Below are 24349 nucleotides of genomic sequence, written 5' to 3'. Positions count from 1 at the left end.
AATAGTTTGGAGAGTGAGTAACAAGATTAGATTGCTACTCCCTGGAGCCCTCCACCCCAGCAAATATTTAGCTGGCAGTAGATGGCAAACCGAACACTAAGAGAGAATTTGCTGCCCCAAATTTCCTGGTGAAGCCAGGCCACCACTCTGGTGTTGGTCAAGGGCTGCCCCAGCCTGAAATGGGAGGAACTGTCATTGTTTGTCTGCCCAGTGATCTGTCTGGGGCTCCAAGGAACATCAATCCCAGCCCATCCAAAATACCTTTTTTAGCCTGTTACTGGACGACACAGCCACATTTAGGGCTTTACTCTTGCCAGCTGATTTTTATCATACCAGAGACTGCAGTGACTGCTTGGCGTGTGGGAGATTCCCTCAGAAGAGAAGCCTTGCTAAGTGCCTTTCTGTGGGTTTGACCCACACTCTGAGGGCCAGCCTGGAAGAAAAGTGGCTATGATTAATTTTAGTGAGACTGCTTCTCCAAGGTGTTTTGTAAATCAAAGGGTTTAATAAAGAAAAAATACCAAAATAAGAAAACGTTACAGATAGCAAATAAAAAGCCATTCACAGGAGCCTGAGGAATCTCTTGCACCTTGCTAACACACCTCCAAAAAGCCTTACTTCCTTGCTTGTACTCTTCCTTAAATACTGAAGGTTTTAGGAGGGATAACTTGGCTTGATCCAATCCTTATCAGAAGGGTATGGAAGAATCTAGGTTCTTTACTTTAAGGGGTGAGCCTTAAACTTTCCCTACTCGGAAAACACTTGCTGGGTGTGTGGGGTGCATTACTGCACATTTCTCCAGTTTTGCATTCTCCCTTCTGTCTGCCACACACAAACTCTTCTGTGTGACTGCAGCAGTTTGCCTCCCCTCATGGTTTTTTTATATGAACTTCGCTCCCCAGCTCCCACTTGAGAAGTTTTATTTTCTTCAGTCAGAAGATGCGTAGCCATGTGTGGCTTGTGCCCATGACCCTTTCCAGTGGCACTGGGCTGGATTTCATGTGGCTCCAAGGGGACTGTGGAAGGAGCCAGCAAACCCTTCTGACTGAGGTTTGTGAGTGTTGGGCAATGTCTGATACAGCCAAAACATCATCTGTCGGCCCCTGCAGCAGGCCATGGGGTCCCAAAGGTACCAGGTGTGACAAAATGGAGCCTGACCTCTACTTTCTACTTAATATGAGATAGGCAAAAACTTTTCCTCAGTCTCTACTTGATACCCTCTCTGTTTCATCCCTAAAATAAAAGGAAATAATCTAATTTCATAGACTGAAACTCACAGACCACCTGTGCAGCTGTAGTGGTTCCCCAATGGTCAAAGCAGAAGGACAGTGCTTTACGGCTATAAATAATTCAGACTGGATACAGTCTGGCCCATGCAATGTATGAGGAATTGGAGAGCACTATAATCTGTTTTGCATTGCAATAACTGCTTAAAATGGTTTGTTTTAATTTTATACTGATAGAGATTGTCTTCTGGTTCAGTTTCTCAGAAATGGGCTTTATTTTGCATACAGCCTCTTTGATTTCAGAGGATATAGGGAGTTCTCAAAGCACTAAAGAGCTGTTGTGATGTTGCATATTAGTTTTTGGGGGAGGGTGAGTGGGTATATTGCAAAAAAAGTGTTATCTTCTCTTTTTTGTTCTCCTTTTTTTTCTTTTTTTTCTTTTTTTTTTCTTTTTTTTTTTTTAATTTTATTTTTCCATGTCACAGTCTTTACTTCTAGATGTCCATGAACAAATAAAAGGAATTAAATCAAAGGCACGAGATGCCAAATTCATTTTAATAAGCGTTCACTGAAAGCCCGAAGGTGACAAACTTCAGGAAGTGTTAGGGAATATGTGCAAGCAAAAGGAAACTTGTGACTTCAATAAAGAAATCTCAGCAACATGCCCTCTGAGGAATCTATAACAGCTTCTCCAAAGATTTATGCCATCACATTTCTCCAGCAGGACTGTGCCATGCACATGGAAGAATGTTTCTGCTCGTGCCCTGCCTGTGACCAAAGTATGCAGCGCGCTGGACACACAAACAGCCCTGAAATCAGATTTTTTTCACTGTGACAACTGCATGGCTCTCGTGCAGGCGCTGCAGCTGGTTCAAGCTGGGCATGGGGCAAGTGGAAATTCTGTCCTGCTGGTGTTGGATTGCAGGGAATGAGAGGGGTTTGGCACGAGGAGCTGTCAGGTCCCCACACAGGCAACTTTCATGTCCTGGTGCACACTGGACGAAGGTTAAAATCAAAACTCTGTGCTGTATAGTAAAGTTTAGGGCTGGTGGAAAACCTGAGGGCTCGTTGGTGTTGGTTAAGGCTGATGGGGGTGGAGGCTGAGGGTCATGGACTCTCCCTGTCCCCCTGTGCCACCTGGCAGAGCCAACCACCAAAATCATGCAGAAACATTTAGAGGAAAAACAGCTGGAGATGAGAAATTAAGCCATCGTTTCAAAGGAGTTTTTCTATTACCAGGCATTCATCACGAAATGCATTTTATATTTTAAAAGGCTTGTTTGGTAAGCAAGAACATGGGGGCTACTCATGGAAGATGTGTAATAACAGGGTTATGCTCAGCCCCAAAATGCTTTTATCTATTCCAGCCACAGCTCCGACTAAATGAAAGCCTTCACTTGCCTACTTTGCCTTCCATTTGAAAAACAGAACATATCTATAATAATAATAAAAAGGCTCTATAACCTCTTACATCTAAACAAGGCTTTCAACAGATCAAATGTATTTCCCAAAATGAAGATGAAAAAGAATGTTGGTTTGTGAATCATTTTGTATTTCAACCACTTAATGTACTTCAAGCACACATACACAATCAGGACAAGAAAACTGGCTGAGAAATTATAAGAAAATTGCAGCTCTTTGAGACATCCTATAAATTTTTTTCCCCAGCTGCATTTAAATAATAAGAGCTCTTCCTTGTTTTGGACATCCTTGTTTTCATATCTGTTTTGAAACCATTTATGCTAAATAAGGAATTGAATAGACAGATAATTAGCAGATTGCAAAGCAGTGTCTTAACTTTCCTGGTATTCCTTAGCTGCAGAAGAGGCTTTGCAAAGATCTTTTTCTGCATGTAAAACCAGTTCACCAAGTTGGGCATGTGCCATCTAGTGATCCACACAGGAACTGGAGCTTAAAATTAAATGTACACTCATGATATCCACTGAATGGGTATTTCTGAAATAAAATATTTGAGTCATTAACGAATTTGAAACTTGAAATTTAGAGTTGTGAAACAAAATTTCTTTTAAGATTTCCTTCATGAACTTTAAGCTGTGCAAAGACCATATCATAAGAAAAAAAAACCAAGAAAAGACCAAATCATAAGAAGTGTTTGGTCATTTATGAGTTTTTTGTAATGTAAGAGTCATTGTCTGTACTTTCATAAAATCTTGCCTATTCTTAAAGTCCTAACTGCATTCTTTAGAAGGCAATTCAAATTTTATGACAGAAAGCAATATAATAATTAGTTTATTAAAAAAGGTAGGTTTTGGCTGATGGAAACTCCTTAAACTCCTTGAATCCCAAATATGAATCTGTGTTTCTTCTCTCAGACAACTATGGAAAGTAGATTTTGGTGGTTTTGGTGTCGGGCAGTGGACGTCAGTGTGCTGTGTGGTGGCAGAAATGAACATTACACAGTCAAGGAGAAAAGTGAACCTGCTTTGGTACTTTTTACTCCTGTGGCTTTTGGCTCTCCTGGGTTCTTTGCTGTCCTGCAAAATTTCTGTTCTTGTAATTAAGTTTGGTCTCAGTAGTCCCTAATAAGGCCATTGTACCAGTAGGAAAAACCTTTTCAAATTGAGTTTCTCTCCACTGCCCACGACCAGCAACGCCTGCAACAACTTTTCACAATGAAAAGATTTGTCTTGGAGGAAACTTCCAGGTGCCAATTAAAGCTGGATCAATTCAAGGCTTTCCTCAGGCCTTAGGCTGCACACCTGCAGTAACAGTACCTGTGCTCAGGAAAGATCATTTTACCTTAGCCAGTGCAGTACCTTGGTGTTGAAGAGTTATTTTTTATTTTTATTTTAAAATATTTGAACATATGTACTTGAAATATATACTAGGGTAGGACTATTCAGCTCGGAGACTTTCTGAAGCCTTGTGGTATAAAAGTAATTTACATGGAGAGGCTCCACAGCCTTTTTCTTCTGTACACTGTGAAATATTTAACTACACAACTGTGAATTCAGTGTGAGAGGTGTGAAAGGAGAGAGAATCATTACTTACTGCAGGAGGGTTTTATTAGGCGGGCTGCAGTTCTGCTGCTGGACAAAGTGCAGTAGATCCCTATTAACTATTTAACAGCTATCTACAACAGCAGACACCCTATAAATTAATAGATAGACTCAAAACACAAAGTGGCTGTAGAGGAAAAGCTCAGAGAAGGGTGTAGATGAACATCCAATTTAGTGGCTACAGTTTAATATCAGATATCGCAGTTCTGGGTTTTTATCAGCAGCAGAGAACCACGTTTCTGTGGGAAATGCTGGAGATGATGCACTTCTAGGGTCTGTTTAGCAGTTCATTTTACTAAATGATGCGTTTCTGTTATAAAACTGAGACATAAATTATTCAAATGAGGGATCCATCATGATTCTGCAGGGACAGATGCTGCTGCAGTGTGAATGGAGGGTGTAAGTGGCTGGTGGAGCAGGGGTGACCTGATTGAAAACACCTGTGCTGCACCTGGCAGCGCTAAAGAAGAGATGACAGCCAGCAATTCCTGCCTGTTATTTAAGGTTAAAAGTAGGGACATTAAATTGTCAATAATTAATTACAGCTTTATTGAGGAGTTAATTATTGTAGCCTTTCTGGGTGCAGGAGGCTGCATGAATCTTCCATAGTAGGGTTTAGTAATTGAGATGCAGTTTAGCATTCCCATCCTGACACAAAGCAGAGTGGAAGAAACTGCTTTCTAAACAGATATGCTGATGCCTTCCTGCATTAAAATAAATACCCTGCTCAGTTCCAGTGACTACTTCCTCGGGGAAAAGGAAAGGAGTGCTTTCATCAGGAAAAGTTGAAGTAGAGAGAAATACATTTGTGTCAGCGCTAGTTGGAATGGCTCTCAGTGCAAGAAAAAGATTAAAAGAATATAAATATTTGAGAAAACTGAGGAAATACTGAAATTTTGGCACTTTGTGTGGTGACATCTCCAAAACATAGCTGATCCCTTGGCAGACAAGGATTGCCTGAGGGGAAAGTAGACCCAAGGCAATCCATATTCTGAGAATTATTCTACAATCCAGAGACTCACTTGCCTCTGCAAGCATGCTGCAGCTTTAGGAATGTCATGATTAAAAACATTAAAGCAAATTGGTGGTCATGCCTCTCCCATTTGAAACAGAAAATGGCACAAAGACGCTGCTGGGACATGTGCTGCCTTGACTGGAGGGGTTCAATTTGCATTTCTGTTCTTGAGCCACAAGAACCCACAGAGCTGAAAGTTCAGCCTGGTATCACTCATTGCCTAACGTGAGTTTTACTGATTTTTGGTCTGTGTTTTTTTCCCTGACTTTGCTATCAAGCTGAAAAATCTGTGACTTTATCCCTCCACCCGGCCATCAATGACAAAATTATCTGAGTTTTAAATATCACATAAATTAAAAGCTGAGATTAAAATGCTGAAAAGGGTAAATATGTAAAGGCAAGGAAAGTGAACTTGGAAGTTTCTCCTTTGGGTTGGAATCACTGATTTTTCATACATTTTGATTAGGCACTTGACTATTTCTGAATTTAGAAGCTGCTCTTAATACCTTGATTTCATGGGAATGATTGTGAGTGGTTAATTTAAGTTGTAGAGATTGCTACTTTAGACTCCCACTTGAGCTCACTTATGTCCACAGAAAGGCCTCTAATGACTTTATCACTATGCCTAGGGTTTTCTTTTCCCCTTTCCAGTTCAGTTCTCAAGCTAGAATGTTCTTTCCATGACTCTTCCTAATGTAGAATTTATTTATATAAAATTTTAATTTGAGAGCAAATGTGCCCTTTTTAAGGACATCAGCAATCATCCTGACTTAAGAGGCTGAATACCTGAAAAAAAAAGAAGCCATTGGACATAATTCATCAGATGCTGGAATTTATTCTGCAGAACAGAAAATACTGGAGAGTTTGTTCCTTTCTGAATGACAAAAAGAAAACCTAATAGACATTTGCTCATTGTGCTGGAATGCCAACAGAAAACTTGATAAGTTCCATTTTGGAAAGCTCTCTTTCAGAAGGAAAGCTGAAGTTCTGTTATAGTCAGTTTTCCTAAGGGAGAATCTGTCCTCTAAACACACTGAAGCACCTGCACTTGCTTGGAGACTAAAGCTGGTTTAGAGGTGCTAGACTAATTTAGCAGGGAAATGTAGCTAATTTTGTTTGTAGTGAAGCATAAAATTAGATGAGACTAAGAACAAGCAAAGCCTGTTTGTTCCTTATCTCTTTTTGCCTTGATGCTTCTCCCGACCTCTGAATAACAGCGCTTGGCTTTAGTAAAACTGATGAGTTTCGTGACCACAGGATTCCAAACAGGGCAAAAATCCCCCTGGGACTGGTGAGCGAGGTTTCAGTGGTGGCCTAAAAATGTGTTGGTTTTGCTGATCTGCCCCCAAAACAAGGCATTGGGAAAAAGAAGTCACCAGACATTGGTCACGGGTGGACACGAGACAACTGGGCCCAGGAGCTCTGAAATACCTCTGGGCTTGTTGTAAGGAACACTCTGAAAGGTGTTTGCTGGCAGAAAGTTTGAATGTGGACTTTTAGTGAGTGTTTGGAGTTTCAGTGAGTGCATCACTCACAAGTGGAGGTCGTGCTGTCTAGACATGAGGAAAATTCCCGCTGTCTGTCCCTCTGCTCCTTATTTATTTGAATTTGGTGTTTTAAGCTGATCATGAGATGCCAGAAAGACAGAGTTTTTAGTCTGGCCAGACAGACACAGGGCCGAATCAGAGAATTAGATCAGCAGATCGTAATTGTCGAGATTAAAGCTGAAATGATATTTATGAAGAAGATCACTGGAGACAAGATTTAGAGCAAAGGAATCAGGGAGCTGAGCCTGGAGCCAGCAGAGCCCCAATGAGTGCAGTCATTCTGAGGGCCCTGAGGGTTCAATTAACCTTGACAGCCTGGAGTCTCTTAAAAGGAGCAGAGCTTACGAATGAAATGCAATGAAAAATTACTACTTTTAAACTATTGGCAGTTTAAAACCTTGTCTCGACAGCGAAACCTACTCGACAGACACCTTTAAAATGCTGTGCTCTAAATGTGCTGTAAATTTATTCTTGTGGCAGGTTTATTTCTTCATTAAATATTAATGTTGGATGGGGTTTAGCATATGCATGACGTTGCTGTAAATTGAGTTAGAAATTTATCAGGTTAAGTCATGTTTGAGTCTAAAGGTCTCACTCTTGAATGTTCAGTCATGCAGCAAAGAGGAGGGGACCTACAAATAACAGTCCTCGAAGACAAATGCAATAAATTTGTAGAAGCTGCTATTTTTTTTTTTCCGTCAAATCGTGTAGATATCTGTTTGAGTATTTTTTAATATATATTTTTTCTTTTTTTTCTTCCCAATTCCTATATGTCGTGTCTGATTGGGTAGAATTTTTCACCATTTTCTGGGAGATGATTTGTGAAAATTCTGTGCAATATAGTACAGAAAAAGAGAATCTAAATTTTCAGTTCTATCTCTCTTCTGGTAGGTGGTAAGGAAGGAGCTCTTAGCAAGTTGTTCACAAGTAACTCTTCTCTTGTATGTTAAATGGAGAGTTTCCCCACACCTTGACAAATGAACTTCTTTGGCTTGCTCTGATATATATAGAGAACTACCAAATATTGACCAGATAAATGGTTCTCTGTCACTGGGAACAGGTTTCCTTGCCATTGGACCTATTTCTGTGCCATACAGCTGCCATCAAATCGATGGCCCTGCTTGTATTTAATGATTTGAGAGAAAAAATGGATCAAATCCTGGACTAAGACACAGGAGAAATAGTCCAGGACCAATTCTCAGAGGGAGATCCCAGCAAACCTTTGGAATATATGAAAATCCTCTCTGTGGATATAAATATTTGCCACTAACAGGTGACACTGCCTCATGACCTGTAGCGCAATTTATGTTTCTATTTGGGAAGGGGAGGAGGACATTCCCAAATCCATGCATTTCCTAGCTGCCCAGCTCTAGCTGACATTTTACTGAATAATCTTTGCAGCTGGGAAATGCCCCATGGGATGTTTGCAGAGGGAAAGGCCTTTGTAACATCTTCTAGAAATCCCATCTGTGTGTCTGATAATATTCTGGAACAACTTCAGTGACGATCTCAAGATCCATATGGATCTTATTAAAGTCCTCTTGCTTGCTGTGGGACACTCTGGGACCTGAAGTGAGTTGTAAAAGATCATTAGCTAAACTCAATGTGATTAATTAAACCTTCATATTTCTAGCTTTGTGTCCAAATGTATCTTTTTAATTAAAAAGGGGGGGGAAAAAAGGTTATTTGAATTCTCATAATTTTTTGAAAAGAAACGTGATCTTCATAAGTGGCACCTTTTTCTTCCCTTTTTTCTGGTGTCTGGATAAAAAACAAGGGGAATAGAACAATAATGCATCTGTGTTTATTAATTTTGTTTTACATTTGCTTCAACAGAGCTTCTACCTCTATTTTCATTAAACATGGGGGTTGTTAAGTATCAATATATATAATGGCTGGCATTGCAGGAAGAAAAACTCTGCCAGGGTTAGGTTTTTATCAAGGTGATTTCTACCTGCCTAGGGTTTAGAAAATCAGTAATGTTCAGGATGACCCAAAGAACAAACAGGAGGAAATGTCTGTAGAGATAAAAGGTTTTGTATAAAATGACAATTTGTTGAAAGCTGTACATTTTGATTGCCTTAATTAAAGCTGTTAGAATATAATTATCTGCAGCCAATCTGACCAGTAGCTTGCACTCAACTGCCATGCAGAATATTCCTGGTATCTCCTAATCTCCCTGGCTAAACATCTTCCCTGTGAGATCCCCACAGAGTTCTGTGTCACAGGAGGAGGAATGCAGGAATTATTATCATGATGTTCATGGCAGTGATGCCTTTTCTGAAACCTCCAGACTCATTTTCTGATGGGTATCTTGATTTGTGGCATTTACAGTTACATGGAGGCTGAAAAGCTGAATGTGTGTCTTGACTTGTCTGTCTTGGGTTCTTTGTGAGATGTCACAGAGCATTTATCAGACAACAGCTTTTAAGGGAAAAGGGACAAATGCTGTAGAGACACTGGGCAATTTAAATGCATAATTCCTTTTCTGGATGTGCAGTTACCCCATAAAATGTGATTTCCACCCAAAAACAGCCTTAATCTGCAGATGGGAGAGAGAGCACCAATTACAGCCACCAGCTCCCAGAGTTCCTGGTGGAAATGGCACAGAGGATACTTCTTTCTACAGTTTAATAAAGCTTCTGTCCATGGCTATTCCAAATTTAAATCTACACTGTTTGGCATCTGTACAATTCACCATTTGTTGCTGAACCAGAGTGCTTCCACTGAAAAGACTCCTAATTTTTAATTCCAACAGTTTACAAGATAAAGGCTCTAAATTTTGATGTGCAACTCCAGTTTTGGGGTTTTTATCTAAATTTCTAAATTTCTAAAATTCTCAGTGCCCAGGCTTCCAACATCCAGTTAGAGCAGGAGAGTGGCCCCAGAATTCTGCCTCTGACAGTGACCAAGGAGATTTTAAAGAATATGTTTGATACAGTACATTCACAGCTTAAACCTATTTGAAGTTTGAGAATATTTAGAAACCAAATGGGAATATTTTTTTGTATATATGAACCCCAGGGGTTTTATGTGATCTCCCCAGGCACTGTTCATCTCCCTGGGAATTATATGTCTTAGTTCCTGTTTGAATCAATCATGATAAATAGCTGGTTCTGCTTTTGATGTTGGAAGATTTTCAGTCCTCAATTATTGAAAATCTTAATACACTATCATCCAAAAAATGCTGCATTGCTCTTCCTTTTGTTATATAAAGCCAAGAAAAGCTTATTTGATTCTTGAGAAGATTAGGAGGGTAGACAAAGTCACAGATAACAACAATTTTCCCAGACAGAAAGCAGGGAGGAGGCACTTAGATGAGTCTCATTTTTTTGTAGAATGTTTGAAAAAGAGGCAGCAGGACCATGAGGAGAGTGAAATAATCACTGTTTTCATAACTTCTGCTGTAATTACACTCTCTATGCTGCTTGCGTAAATACCCACCTGCATTTTTACCTGGTGTCTGTGTGCATCACTCACTCCACATATGGTTTTTCATAAATGGCTAGAGAACAATGGATATTGGAGCAACATAGAAGGCCAGAATTCTCCGATTGGAAGAAAAGGAAGAAACAGATAAGTACTAATTTAAAAAAAAAAAAAAATCTTTCAGGCACTTAAAATTTTGATACTCTCTTCACAATGAGCATTTCAATTCTGTGAAGCATTTGTTTTCCAACTCATCTGAATGACAGGTGCTAATAATGAAAAATAAACATAATGATCTAATATGTGCATCTGAGGAGGTCTTGCATGCATTATTTGCTCCTAATTCCTGTTGAGATTATACTTATTAGAATATCATGTCAATCATGTTTCCTCATTTACTTTAAATTGTGAGTATTAAATTGGCCCCAGGCAGGAGGTAGATGAGTGGGACACAAACCAAAGCCACAGTCCTGGCTGGGATAAAGAAGACAAAGATTTGTCTATGTGAATTCCTCCAAACAGACTCAGCATTTAAAAACCTCTGTCATTTCTCGTGAGTGCTTTCCCTACAGCACAACTGACAAGGAGGGACATTTGCTGTCTTTCTGGCCAGCTGATATTGAAGTCATCATCAGATCATTTATGATCTGATTTCTCTGATTTCAGGGATGGCATTTATGATCTAGATATCTTCTGATTTTAGTGGCTTCCTGCTTTTGGTGCCAGCAATGAGACAGGGAAACTGGGCATAGTCCTACAAAGGAAACTCATATAAATGTATGTCCATCTTTTCTTTTTTTTTTTTTTTTTTTTTCCATTTAAGTAGGAGTTTGAACACATCACAGAAAATCTGGGCCAGACATTGTGAGTCTATAAACCATTGTTTAAATTTACATCAATAGAACACAACTGATTTTCCTCTGGTTTACATTTATAAGAGATGACTGACAGAAAGTATTAACTTGATATTTGTACTAAATTCCATACGAAGGAATGTCCTGATAGGCAGCATGTCTTTGGAGGAGGAGGAAATCCAGGGGCTGATACTCTGCTCTGTACCAGAGATTTGCCATTCATTTAAGCTGTGACTACTTGATTTATCTCAATCAATTGCAGTGTTGCCACCTCATTTTTTTGTGTCTTGCCTATGAAGTCCAGCATTTCAGCAGAAGTGTTGTTATTGGTACGTACCTGTTCAAAGGGAGCAGGTGACAAATGGGGCTTTGAGCTCGCTGTTATTGTGCAGCCAAAACCATTAAAAGAACAGGAAGGCCCTGTATGAATTTTAGGGAATAGCATTTGCCACACACAATAGCTATTATTCATCTCTCTCTTCACTCAGCCTGTTCCTGCTGACGGTGGCACAGTGAATGAGTGTTCTTCTATTGAGATTTTTCCTCATCCTGGTTATCTTTGCCATCCCTGTGGAGTCAGTTCACTTTCAGAAAGTCCTCTGCACCTTTCAGTGTCTGCCTGAGCAGCGTTGCTTGGTTTGGAGACTATACTTAGAACTAGTTCATTGTATGAAACAGCCATGATGGTAATTCGTTCAGGGGAAATTGCTTTTCCAAAGGTGGAGAAGTTAATTAAGTGTGTAACAGGAGGAAACTAAACCTTACTAATTAGCGAGAAGGGTAACGATTATGGGAGAGAACAGATGACACTTGGCTGAAGATGAACTCAAGAAATTACTTTAGCCAAAAGCAAGTTAGAAGAGTGAATAGAAGATGAGCTTTAAGAAAGCAAAGACTCTGTCACTGTGTCCTGACAAATTACACCTCATTTATAGTGTGTCTGCTAGGTATTAATCAATAATTTGTCGGGGTGATCCTTCACTGGGAGGCACAGACCCTGCTTTGTGTTGTAGAGAATTTCACTCCAAGCCTTTAGGTGCTCCCCAGGAGGATGTGCTGAGTTAAAAATGTTCTTTTACTCTTCAGTTCTGGGCTCTTTCACTCTCCAGTTCCAGGATGTGCTCTCCAGTTCTGGGCTGCTTCTCCTCAGTGTTCTCCATCACTCTCACCCCATTTATTCACGTCAGTAAGGAAGGTTGTTTGAAATATTGGGTTTATGTTTGGTCCAGAGCAATTTTTTTTTTTCCTTGTGGTTTTGTGTTGAGAACCAGCCAGCACTCACACCTCGCCTCTAATAGGGTTGTTATTATTTTTTGCATATTGTAGAAGTAATAAAAATATTGGACAGGGAAATACTTTATTTAGTTGCCAAATTCCCTATGAAGTGACATGCTCTACCTACAGCAACATCAAACCACAGTCCAAGATTTATAATGTCTTTCAATACCAGCTATTTTATAAAAAAAAAATAACAGTATGCTTATAGTACTGAAGTGTGATACACAATTTTCAGCATTTTCTTCCTGTCCTTTGCCCAAAGGACCTCCATTACAAAGCCCTGTCTCAAAGTCTACATCCATACTGCATTCCGATTTGTAAACCAAATGAGACAATTACAATGCCAGCCTACATTGTTACAATGAGAAGTCCAATTCAAACTGTTCACAAACACTATTTGATCTTGTCAGTGTGCAGCACCAAGGCTGTGCTGCAAGGAATTTGTGGCCTTGATATTTTTTTAGCCATGTGACTTAAGCCTTCTTTAAGGCCAGTGCTCAAAATCCAGTGTACTGTAGGCAAATACCATCACATGTTTATGACCTTTTCTGGTTTCATTCTCTAGCCAAGGACAAATAAGCGCTGTTCACCTTTGGTTTCAGTATTTTTTGTTTCCTTTGAAGCAATAGGTCTGGCTTTTCATCAATCTAGTTCCTGGCACCTGCATTCCTCAACCAGTTCTTTGGTCTTTTATTTGGAATTAATTGATCATCAGTGTCCTGGAATGAATCAAAGCAGAAGGGAGAAAATCTTTTATCTCAGTGTTTAGTTTATGATGGGAGACAATAACACAACAGGATGGAAAAATCAGATAAAATGTTTTAAACCATCACATTTCAGTCCTCTTTGTTCAGCAGGTGTTTTAGAAAGTGCTCCTCTAAAGCACTGTCTGGTCTGGATTTTGTAAATTCTTGATCTCTTCTAGATAAATCATTTTTAAGAGAGTTATTAATATAAATGCTGAAGATGGCTCAGCCTTGCAAAGCAGAAAGAACACCCTTAGAGTCCTCAGCATTTAAATTGCCTCGGTGAGGTGAAAAAAGTTTTAGGGCAAAGCGTATAATTTAAATCCAGACCAGTTTTTTTCATGGTTTCTTTTTTTTTCCTTTTTTTTTTTTTTTTTTTTTTTTTTTTTTTTAGGGAGAATTCCTAATGGAAGATGTTATAAAAAAACGGAAAAAAGTAATCAGAGTATATTAATCATTTAAACTTCCTTGGAGTCTAGGGCACTATAACTTTAATTAGTGATGCCAAATAAGATAAAAAAAGATCCTCTGCTGTGTGGAAACTTCTGCATTCTGCCAAACTTTACATATTGTCCATGTGATGCTCACCATGCCAAAGCAAGGAACTTAATATGGCATATTTTGTGCCAACCAATATGTTTTTATATTAAATGACATCTGAAAGAGATTTTAAAGTAGAGAAGGTTATCTAAGTTTTTATCATTTACTGAATGTTCATGAAAATTTGCGTTTACTCACATTTGCTTTTGTGGGCTGCTATATTTTTTTTTTTTTTTGCCTTTTTGTAGTGCCTGGAAGTTTTCTTACTTTGTAGACCATATATTTTTGTGCTAGATGGTTTATAAATGATGATTGTATATAGAGGAAAGGATTAAGTGTATATATGCGTGTGTATGTACATTTATCTGGGAAGAATCTGCCATCAGTGAAGACTTGTATGGAGCTGAAACAGGTGGACAATGAGATCATTTGTGTTACTCCCGTTACATTCCTGGAGTTTGCTTTAGAAAACCCCTCAGACAGTTTTCCCTGAAGTGTTAAACAATAAGCATGTTTGATAAACCAGTTTGGTGAGATTAAAAATGCTTCAGATGCAAAACTGTTGGTAAAAGCCCATGGGACACCACCTCTAAAAAGTCTTATCAGATTTAGAAAAGGAGCCCATGGCAAAAGAGGTGCAAATATAGAAAGTCTCCCAGAAAGGGTCACCTAGAGAAATGGACAGAGGTGTCTGTTGTCTTAAAGAAAACTTGAGACTGATTGAGGCTTATCTGTGTTCCAGCTGAAAAGAAAAGAGAAGCTAAATTCCAGATATGTTTGAAAGGAAAGTAGAAAATACATTCCTTCTGATTTGCCACGAGCCTTCAAAAGCCTTATTGTCTGTTATAGGAGAAGAGTTTAAAATATGAAATTGATACTTTTGCCTTTATGCACACATGGAATTAATACTTAGAGAGTTGCAAACTATTTTAAAATCATTTGCATCCATGTCCATCAAGAAAATAAGTTCTAAAACGTTTCTATTGCATGATGGAATAAGGAACAGCTAAACCTGATTATTTTAGAATTTATTTAGGGGGGAAAAGGCAGAGGTAGGAATGAGATTAACTAAATAGCCTATATTCATCTGCAGGCAATAGGATTGCACCAGTGCCAAATTTGTTCCCATTTGTTTCCCAAGCTTTTTATATCTGAAGCTTGAGCTCAGATCAATAGGAGAAGATACAAGATGCCCATGAATGAGTTATAGGAGTTTACAATGCTAAATGAAATATATATAGGTTCTTTTAAATTTGGGGATGTTGTTGTAATGTAGGACATCCTCTCAGAGTATTTTATGTTTCTCCTACTCAGAGCTTTTCGAGGTTATAGACATTGCTTTCAATAAAGCTGTAGGACATAACTGAAGCTTTCTTCCTCGCACCACACAAGCTCTCTATGTTGATCAGATAAATCCCTCTTTACCTGAGGCATTTGAGAATATGTTGTTGTAACTGCAAAACTCAGAAATTTGAATACAATACATCCTATAATTGTAGCTCCTTTCATGTTGATTTTTCAAAATACCATTTTTCAGCAGTGAACTTGTCAGCCTGTCATTTTTATTTGAAGAAGTTTTTTTTTTCATTTAAATAAACAGTACAGTCACTGACACTGTAATGACTTAAAAACGGCCATATTGCCTTAGTAAATGTGTGTAAAAAATAAGACATTGATGCTTTAGATGCAGAGAATTAGATTAAATAAAATGTCTTGGTCCTTCAGTTGTCAGTATTTATGCCCTTGGGGAGAAATCTGCAGTCCTTTTCCAACTGGCCAGTGAAAAGTCATGCCAGAGAATGATAATCAAAAAAATCCAGTGCTGGGAAAGGTGTTCAAAGACACTCAAGTCCACTTGATATGTGGAGATCAGAACTTTTTCCTGAGAAAATGCAGTAATGTAATTTCTGTGATTCAGGGAGGTTTGTTGCTGAGCCATGAGCACAAAAGGACTGTGAAAGAGATGTCGCTGCACCCTGTTCTTTGGTGAGCAGGATCTGCAAACCCACCATAATCCTTACTCTGCCTGCAGGGGTTGGCATTTTCTTCTGGCAGCTTCTAAAATCACCCCACAAAAAACTGTATGCAAAGATTCACTGCACAAGAGAGGAAAAAAGACCAGACCAGCTTTTGCTGCTTCCTGCTCTGTCCTGCAGCCTGAAGGCAAAGAAATTCACTTAATAAAGGAGTCCTGGCTCCTCTCTTCAACCTTTTGCTTAACTGGAGTGTGCAGATTGCAAAAAAATACCACAGAGCTTGGTAGTGAGGAGATGGGTATTATATCCTATTGCACACTTTATACTTTCAAATAGATTTCTTCCAAAGTGGTTGAGTGGTTTGGAGGTATTTCATGTCTTATAGCTAATCCTCAGACTCTGAACTCATTTGATTCTTTCCACTCTTTTAAAAATGCATTGTGATGCTCCCCTTGTCTTCTTGCAGCTCAGACTGAGGTCCTGGTTGAGCTGGTATGAGGCTGTGTCTGAAAGGGCATAAAAAAAAACAGGCAAAGAACAATTTTGCAGCTCTACTTTGATGATACTGTGTCATGTTTAATCAGGGAAGATTGAACCAGTCACCTTGAGATTCTGAGAGCATTGTTCAATGCCATTTAAAACATTGATTTTCTGTAACTATGACTCCTCTCAAGTAGTCATTTAAAAGGAAGAAAGTTACCTGGTGGGGGGTTTTAATACAGAAAATGTTAGGAAGAGAGAAATCTAGCCTGGAGGAGGCAAGCTGGAAGCTGAGGAGAAGTTTGTCAGACCTGAAGCAAAGGTATGTCCCAGGACTGCCAGGGGTGATGTCACTCAATTGATTCTCAAAAAGAGCTGAAACAACTTTTTGACTTTAACTCATCCGACAGCAATACTTTTTAGATGACTAAAAATGGACAGAGTGCTTAAAGAGAAAAAAAAACAAAAACCTCAGTAGATATGAAAAGCTAAATCATAGGTCTCTTTTTTAGAGCCAGCATTAGTTGTGGGTGTTTTCTGCCAGCAGATGTTCCAGTGTTAAGGCAACTCCTTGAAAACATTGCCCAAGACTATTTGCTGAACCTTTACTTCGGCAAAAAGTTATTTTCCATAATCTCTCTCGGTGTCTGAAAAGGTTGAGCTGCAAAAGAATGGATGTTGCAGGTGTTTATTGTTGTCACTTATCCTGTGGGTAAGAGTGACACAGAGCACAAGCAACAGAGTTGTCAGATGGTTTTTAAATTAAAACAGAGGCCTAGAAAAGCAGCCCTACATGCAAAAATATCAGCAGTAAAAAATAAAATAAATAAAATAAATAAATAAATAAAACCACCCCCCAAAAAAACTCCACATATATTTCTTTTTTCTGATGTAACTTGTACTAGCTGTCTGCTCCTGACAAGAAGTACTTACCTAAATTACAGTAGTATCAGAATTTGATGGTATCCTGCTAATCTGAGAAAAGCCCCAAAATGGGATGGTCTACTACGAGAATTACAAGTAATTTACTGGGATGTCCGTGTACATATATCTAAGGAGATAGATTAGATTAATATCTAATCTACTTGGATTTTGTATTGATCACAATACAAATACACCCGTGCTGTGAGTGGGGTCTGAATTTGGTATTCTGAAGCACAGGGTCATTGGCAGGCACTGCTATGGGCTGGCAGGTTGTGCTGTGCCATGGGAAAATGATGGAAATTACTGAAGAGCTACAGTGCTGCACAGTGAAAAGGGTGGCCTTGAAGCCTGTCTTTGGATGTACTTCAACTTTGCCTTTTATACCAAAGATGACCCAGTCTGAAACTTATTTTGCCATTGTTTTAGAGATTAAAAAAAAAAAAAAAAAAAAAAAAGGCGAACAGTTTGAGAAGCAGCAGTTTATTTCACAGAGTTCCATTTTATATAACAAAATTCTACTTGCCCTGTCTGGCTGTAGGAATATGATGCCCTCAGGACATTCCTGTTGGACTGGACTGGGTGAAGAGTTCTGATGAACATCTTCTCAGAATCATGGAATCCCAGGCTGCTTTGGGTTGGAAGGGAGCTCAAAAACTGCCTTGTTCCACCCCTGCCATAGGAAGGGACATCCACCCCTAGCCCAGGCTGCTCAGACCTCCTTCCAACCTGCCCTTGAACTTGTGGGTATTTTGTGGGAGCCTCAGCAGTAATTTCCTAAGCAGAATTAGCATAAACTGTGTGCTAATAGACTTGAACATCTCTGTCTCTGCAGTCAATGCTAAAAATATTTCATTTTACTTCCCTGTTGAAAGGTAGCAAATGGAACCAGTTTACCAGTGTTTCTTATGTAACATTTGGCATTACTTTTTTTTTTAAATCTGTCCTGCTTACTCTCCTGTAAATTCTACAGACCTCAGTAAAGATTATGCATCATAATTGATTTCTGGATTGTTGCAAATGGCATAAATTAACCTCAAGCAATTAATTTGTTAGACTTTCCAAATAATTATTTACCTTATCCAACATGGTTCTGGTGGTTTTACATTTGTCTTTGAGAAAATGCTTTTCTGCAGCATCTTTTGTTTTAGTGTGGCAGAACATATTTGGAAAAAAAAATAGGAGGGATTAGAAAGTAATTTTAATTACTTCAGTTAATTTAGACAACTTTGGTAATACAAACAGGTTTTCGAGGTGCACTGAGATATGACAGTGGACAAACAAGTGTGGATATTTTCTAATTGCCTCTCTCTGATTAAGAAGCTTGAAAAGAAACTTTATAAAGCTACTGGTGGTGCAGGGTCTTTGCTTGTTGTGTGCAATGATTCCCCCGGCACCAGTGGGAGATGATGTTTACTTCAGCATCATTTTATCTGACAATGACCCTCTCTCTGTACCTGCTTCAGAACATGCTAGAAAACTCTCTGCAAGCAACTGTAACTGACCTCAGCAGGCACTAATTGCTTCATTAGGAAAAAAATCAAGGGATTACCAAAAAAAAAAAAAAAAAAAAAGAAGGGTGAAAGAGTGCCGCAATTAAAATTGACAGCTTTTATAAAAATTCTGTTGCAGTCTGATGGGAACTTTGGCAGTGGAAAAAAAAAGGGGAAATTTGAAAAACGGAAATAGTCTGTTTAGAAAATATTAGAATGAAAGCACTGCATGTTCTTTCCATCAAAATGAACAGCTTGGTGACAGTTGCATGATTTCATATAAACATTTCAGTTTTGTCATAGCCTTAGCTTAAACAGACATATTACAAGAAAATTGTACTCCACTATAAGATGTCAATCTGATTTATTTTTCCCCTTGTCACAGTAAGCCTTTGGTTTTTATTTACTTTGGACAGGGATCAAATTTTTTTACCCTTGTCTTTTTTACCTACTTTGATATATCTCACCTTGGTTGCTATTCTACAGGTTGCTTTGCTGGAATATCAGCTCAATAGCTGGGAATGAGTACCTGGGAATGAAGGGCCAGTCATTTTTCACCTGTAAATGTGTCTTAGAGAGCACAGAATTAATCCATCATTAAGTTTGATCAGCTGCTCTCAGAAATATGGATATGCAGAAACCCAGAAGAGGCTCCACAAATCTCTCCATGCCATGAGGCACTAGCTTATTTGTCTTTTCTTCTGGAATGCTTTTGAGGCAACCATAAAGTATGCATTCTTATTTTGAATAATGTTCATGGAACACTGCTGAAGCTCAGGTGATGAAATCCATGTGTCTGGCATCTGGCCCAGTGGTTATTTTCTTGTGGTTTGTCCCCCTGCATGCATGTATCCATGAATAATATGAACATATATCCTCTCCTTGACAAAATAAGCCTTCATCTAATCTACTAAAAAAAAGGGCACATTTACCATGTATGAGTCAAAAATCGTTTCTATACTAACAAAACTCAGAAACCCATCAGTTGCAAATACTTTGAAATATTTATTGTGAAATGAAATATTCATTTAAAATTAGATGTGTGCACACAGGGCGAGCTTTCCATTTCTCCTGTGTTATTTTTGGGTGGTTTTGGTTTTTGTTTTTTGCACTTTTTTTTTTTATGTGACCCATGCTTCTTGTGAACATGGAATATCTGTGGCTGACCAGTTTATACATTGTTTTTGTGCCTGGACACTTCATTGGGTAATTCTGTGTAGCCTGTAGTGAATCCAGGTGTCCAGACTGCATTGCTTGGATGGAAGGTGAATCTGGGGAGAATGTGTGGATCAGGTAACACTTCAACCCTTCTTTCCCAACAGACGTCTACTTTTTGTTTCTTTGTTTCATAAACCTGGTCAAATTTGCCATAACCATATCAAACATCTCTTGTGGCTCAGGCTTTCTATAGAAAAGAAGCTCATTTTCAGAGTGAACCTATCTGCCTTAAGGAGATAAGGCAAAATCTAGATAGGAAGTGAGGCTGGTGCTCCTTGAAGATGCAAATGGGTTTATCCCAAATATTAATTAGATATAAAAATTATATATTATAATAAAATAAAATGTGCACATTGGCCTCTGTTCTGTAAAAAGACAGACATTTTAGCCATACCATGAACATATTGCTATACCATCAGCTGTTTCAATGCTTCAAGTATAAAGGTAATTAATAAATTTCAAGGCAAATAATTCTACTTAAGATTGCTTTTTAAAAAATGTGCTGTAGCTCTGGCAGACACTACAGGAGAGTCACAGAGCTAAACAACCACTTAATAATTCTTATCTGCCAATTGTTTCAGTCTTTCATTATTACTTAAATCTGTTGCAAGCAACTCTGCTGAGTTGTCCTACTGTATCTGCCATAGTGTGAGTCACTGGAAAAGCAAAGAGAATCAGTTTGGTTCTGCTTCATTTCCTGCAGGGTTTATAAGTCCATTTTCAAGCAGGCTCTAAAATGTTGTGTGACATTAACTGGATCAGAGCTTCCAAGCATGTCGTGCTAAAGACAGAGCTGAACAATTCACAGGTGCCAAGAGATGGACATGGACACACAGAACACCCAAATATGAGAGTGCACCCTTCAGTTCACCCACAAATATGGACAGGGCTGGGGAAAAAGTAGTGCTAGGACTCTAACCTGGAAGGGTAGGTTACTGACACAGGGTGCCCAGAAAAAACTGTGGCTGCCCCTGGATCCCTGGAAGTGTCCAAGGCCAGGTTGGACAGGGCTTGGAGTACCCTGGGACAGTAGAAAATGTCCCTGCCATTGCAGGGATGGCACTTGATGGGCTTTAAGATCCCTCCAACACAAACCAGTCTGTGATTCCATGTTTTTGCTGATGATACAGAAGGATATAAATCAGTCCATCCCTTTGATGCCTTAAGTTTTACCTTACATGTTTTTCAGATTCTTTGCTGCCCAGGGGTGCAGCTCTGAGCTCACATTCAGTGTCACTCAGCTCTGCACAGAGCAGGGACACGAAACAAATCCTTTTCCTGATGGACACCAAGGACAACTTTCAGGCCCAAAAGCACAAACAAGGGTGGGCTGAAGGGAGGAACAAGAAGGATGGGACCTCACCACCTGAGGCTGGAATTGGACAATTAAACCCCAGTATGCAAATGGACCAAAATTTATAAAAGTGAGACCTCGTGGCTGGTCAGCCGTTTTGTCACCACTTTGTGACCATTTTGGGTCCACTTTGTGTGCAGCCCTGGCCAGGCTCTTGTCCTGCCCAAGGTGTATCCTGGAGGCCTTTCAATAAATATCTACTTTGTTCTCCAGCTCTGTCCAGTCTCTGTTTCAGGTCAGCCTTCCCAAGGCATCACCTTTAGTGCCACCTGTTTGGCCATCTTTGGAGCCAGGTGGGCATTACCGTCACTGGTGCAGCTGCTGTGCTGGCAGGGTGCTGCTGCTGTGGCAGGGGTGGCACAGCTCACACCAGGCTCGCACTGATGTGGCTCTCAGGGCACTGCCCTGTGCCTGCCCAAGGGCACAGCAGCCCTGGCAGCAGCAGGAACACGGTGCTTGCTCTGTGTGTGCCAGTCTGCCCAAAGAGCAAAGGTACCTTGGGCACAAATCACACCTCATTACACAGCTCTGCCAGGACTTTGGAGTGCAGAACTTGCCTGGGGCTCGCTGTCTCCCAAAGCTATTTCTGGGCTGCTGCAGAGTTTACACAGTGGCTTTTGTTCAAGACTGTGCCTGAAACCACAGCGCAGCCCTTGCTTCTAAACAAGCCAACACCTCCTTTCTTTTTTTAACATTTCCACTTTCAGCTCTGACATTAGTACATTTTGTGGCTTCCCGGAATTAATATTGAAGTTTTAATGTTGTTAATAGCTCAGCCTTTAATTTACCTGTGTTGCTAGAAGCAATTAATAATGCCTTACTGATTCTCCATGAATAGCATAAAATATTGATGTAAGAGCAGAAGGACTATTTATACTCCTGGAATTATATCCCCTCATTTCACTTGTCTATAACAGACAACTTTAATAAGACTGTAGGAGGAGAGTTATGTTGGCTTCTCATATATTCTTAGCCATATCTACTAAAGTATCTGCTTTTATTCTGGAGTGTTTTATCATTGGCTGCTTGGTATGTTTTAGGCAAAGGAGACATATTGGTTTTACAAGGAGAAAATGGGTAATATTTTTTACCCCCGTTCTACAGCAGGTGACACCAGGTGATCCTAGCATGTCTCTTGTCCTTAACATTCACAGGCAGACAGTGAAGCAGGACAAGCTGCCTGACTTTCAGTTCAGTGAAAAGGTAAAAATTATGCACCAGAAATGGTTCTGTTTTAAACAGATTTGGGGGGGGAGGATGGAATTTGTCAAATGGAGATTAAATACGACTTTTTTTCCATAGGATAAGGCCTGTTTCTGTCAAAGCTCTGCAGGTAAAGACTAATTGAGAATGAGGAGAGGTGGGGTTCCCATTCTGCCAGCACTGCTGGTGAATAATAAATGCCCATTTGACAAGCAGTGCTCACAGATCATCCTGCAGAACAGAATGTGACTGTGGTAGGAATATTACTCAGGAAAGGAGAAGACAGATCAGCCCATCATGCAGAATAAGTGATCAGAGAGGGCAAAAGGAAAGGATTACATCCCAAAGGTTTGTCCCTATTGTTCCATGGCACTGAGAAAAATTGTTTGTGTGATTCTGAGTTTGAAAAGCTCCCAGGTCCTATACTTCAGTTCCACAAGTGTTTGTCACTACTTCTGCTCTCTTCAAATCTCTTTGGCAAGTATTTGCTATTAATACCTTTTCATATATACATTTATTTCCCCCATCCCTGTCTGAATTATAACTGGAGTAAAAACCTAATGCTTTCCTGTACAAAGATTACATTGATATGAATCTGGAGCTCAGCTAAAACTGGGGAGCTGAGAAGACACATTTAAGGCATAAAGAGGAAACAAGGCCCTATTATTAAACCTCTTATTGCAATATCTGTTTGCTAAAATACTGAGCCGTAATTGTCTCACAAACATCAATGAACAGGTGACAGCTGTTCAAACACTTTATTATGGCCCTCAAAATATTGCTATACTGTGAAATTAATTCAAATAAAAATAGCCAAAGGAATAAGAGATAGGACAAAGGAGCAGTCCTAATTCGTATTCTTTCATGCCAGTCTTGCATAAACATTCTGAAAAGACAACAGTACAGTTTGAAGTATGTTTCAAATTTTCATAATCTCAGTGGCAGGTCTGTGAGAAAGGGTGGTCAGTGAGGGTGGAACCAACCTGAGGCTTCTGCTTGCCTCTTCTACACCTTTTCTGGGAAACAATTTTGCATGTGAAATTGGAAAGTGAATTATTCTCCACGTCCCTCAGTCCTCTCAGTGGGAACAGGGTTAAGAGAGTTTTTGTGTCTCACAGAGAAGCTAAATTATAAATGACTTTATAAGGTGCTCAGATTCTCCAGTAAATGTGTGTGAAGTGTGAAATACACCCAGGAAGGAATAGTTAATGTCGTTTTAATAGTATCAAATCAGGAACCTTCTCTATCAAAGCAGGCTGAAGCTGCATATAATAATGGTCATTGATTGCTACTGGTGTAATTGTCATTGCTTTACATTGCCAACACACTTTAAAGAGTTTTATTTTGCCAGAAAAACAGTCCTACTGAATTATGGCAGGCTGGGTTACTTATGATTTTTTTAAAGAATAAAAGTTTTTGTGCTTTTTGAGCTTAAGGACAATGGAAAAGAACACCATTTTTATATGAATATATATATATATATAAAATATTGTGACATTTAAAGCAGTAGAGAAAGGTTTCTCAATAAAGCCTTTCTAAGGAGCTCCAGGGATCCAGGAATTACATGTTATCTTATTGAATGGTGCAGGTCTTACATACATTGTTCAAAATAGAATTTTCTTCCTCTACCTCCCCCAGGAGCAGATGGTTTCAGTGTTTTCTTTCTTTGTTTTCTTGTGGATTTATAATTATTTCACTCAGTTGCCAAGACTTGTGTGAAGATTGGAACTTGACCTTTTCTTTTAATCAGGTTCTTTCTGTTGTTTAAAAGGCAAGAAGGTACCAAACTAAAAGTGATGTTGGGAAAAGTACTCCTTTTTTAGCAGAGGATTACAGAGTTTATTTTCTTATGAGTTCTACAAACCAAAAATCAAGTGCTACAGTGCCCAGCTCCCCGCATCCATGGGCTGAAATTGGGAAGCCAAGCAGAAGTGGGAGGAGAGCATGCAGAAGAAACTGTGAAAGTGCAAATGGCAGGAGAGGAGAGCAATTCCCCTGGCAGGTGATCTCCGTGTCTCACCCAATACATTGCATTTCTCAGCCCCACGT

Source organism: Chamaea fasciata, unplaced genomic scaffold, assembly GCF_029207755.1.
Source record: "Chamaea fasciata isolate MVZ Bird 193981 ecotype frontalis unplaced genomic scaffold, bChaFas1.0.hap1 SCAF_4, whole genome shotgun sequence".
Classification (NCBI taxonomy): domain Eukaryota; kingdom Metazoa; phylum Chordata; class Aves; order Passeriformes; family Sylviidae; genus Chamaea; species Chamaea fasciata.
Note: the sequence above shows the minus strand (reverse complement) of the source record.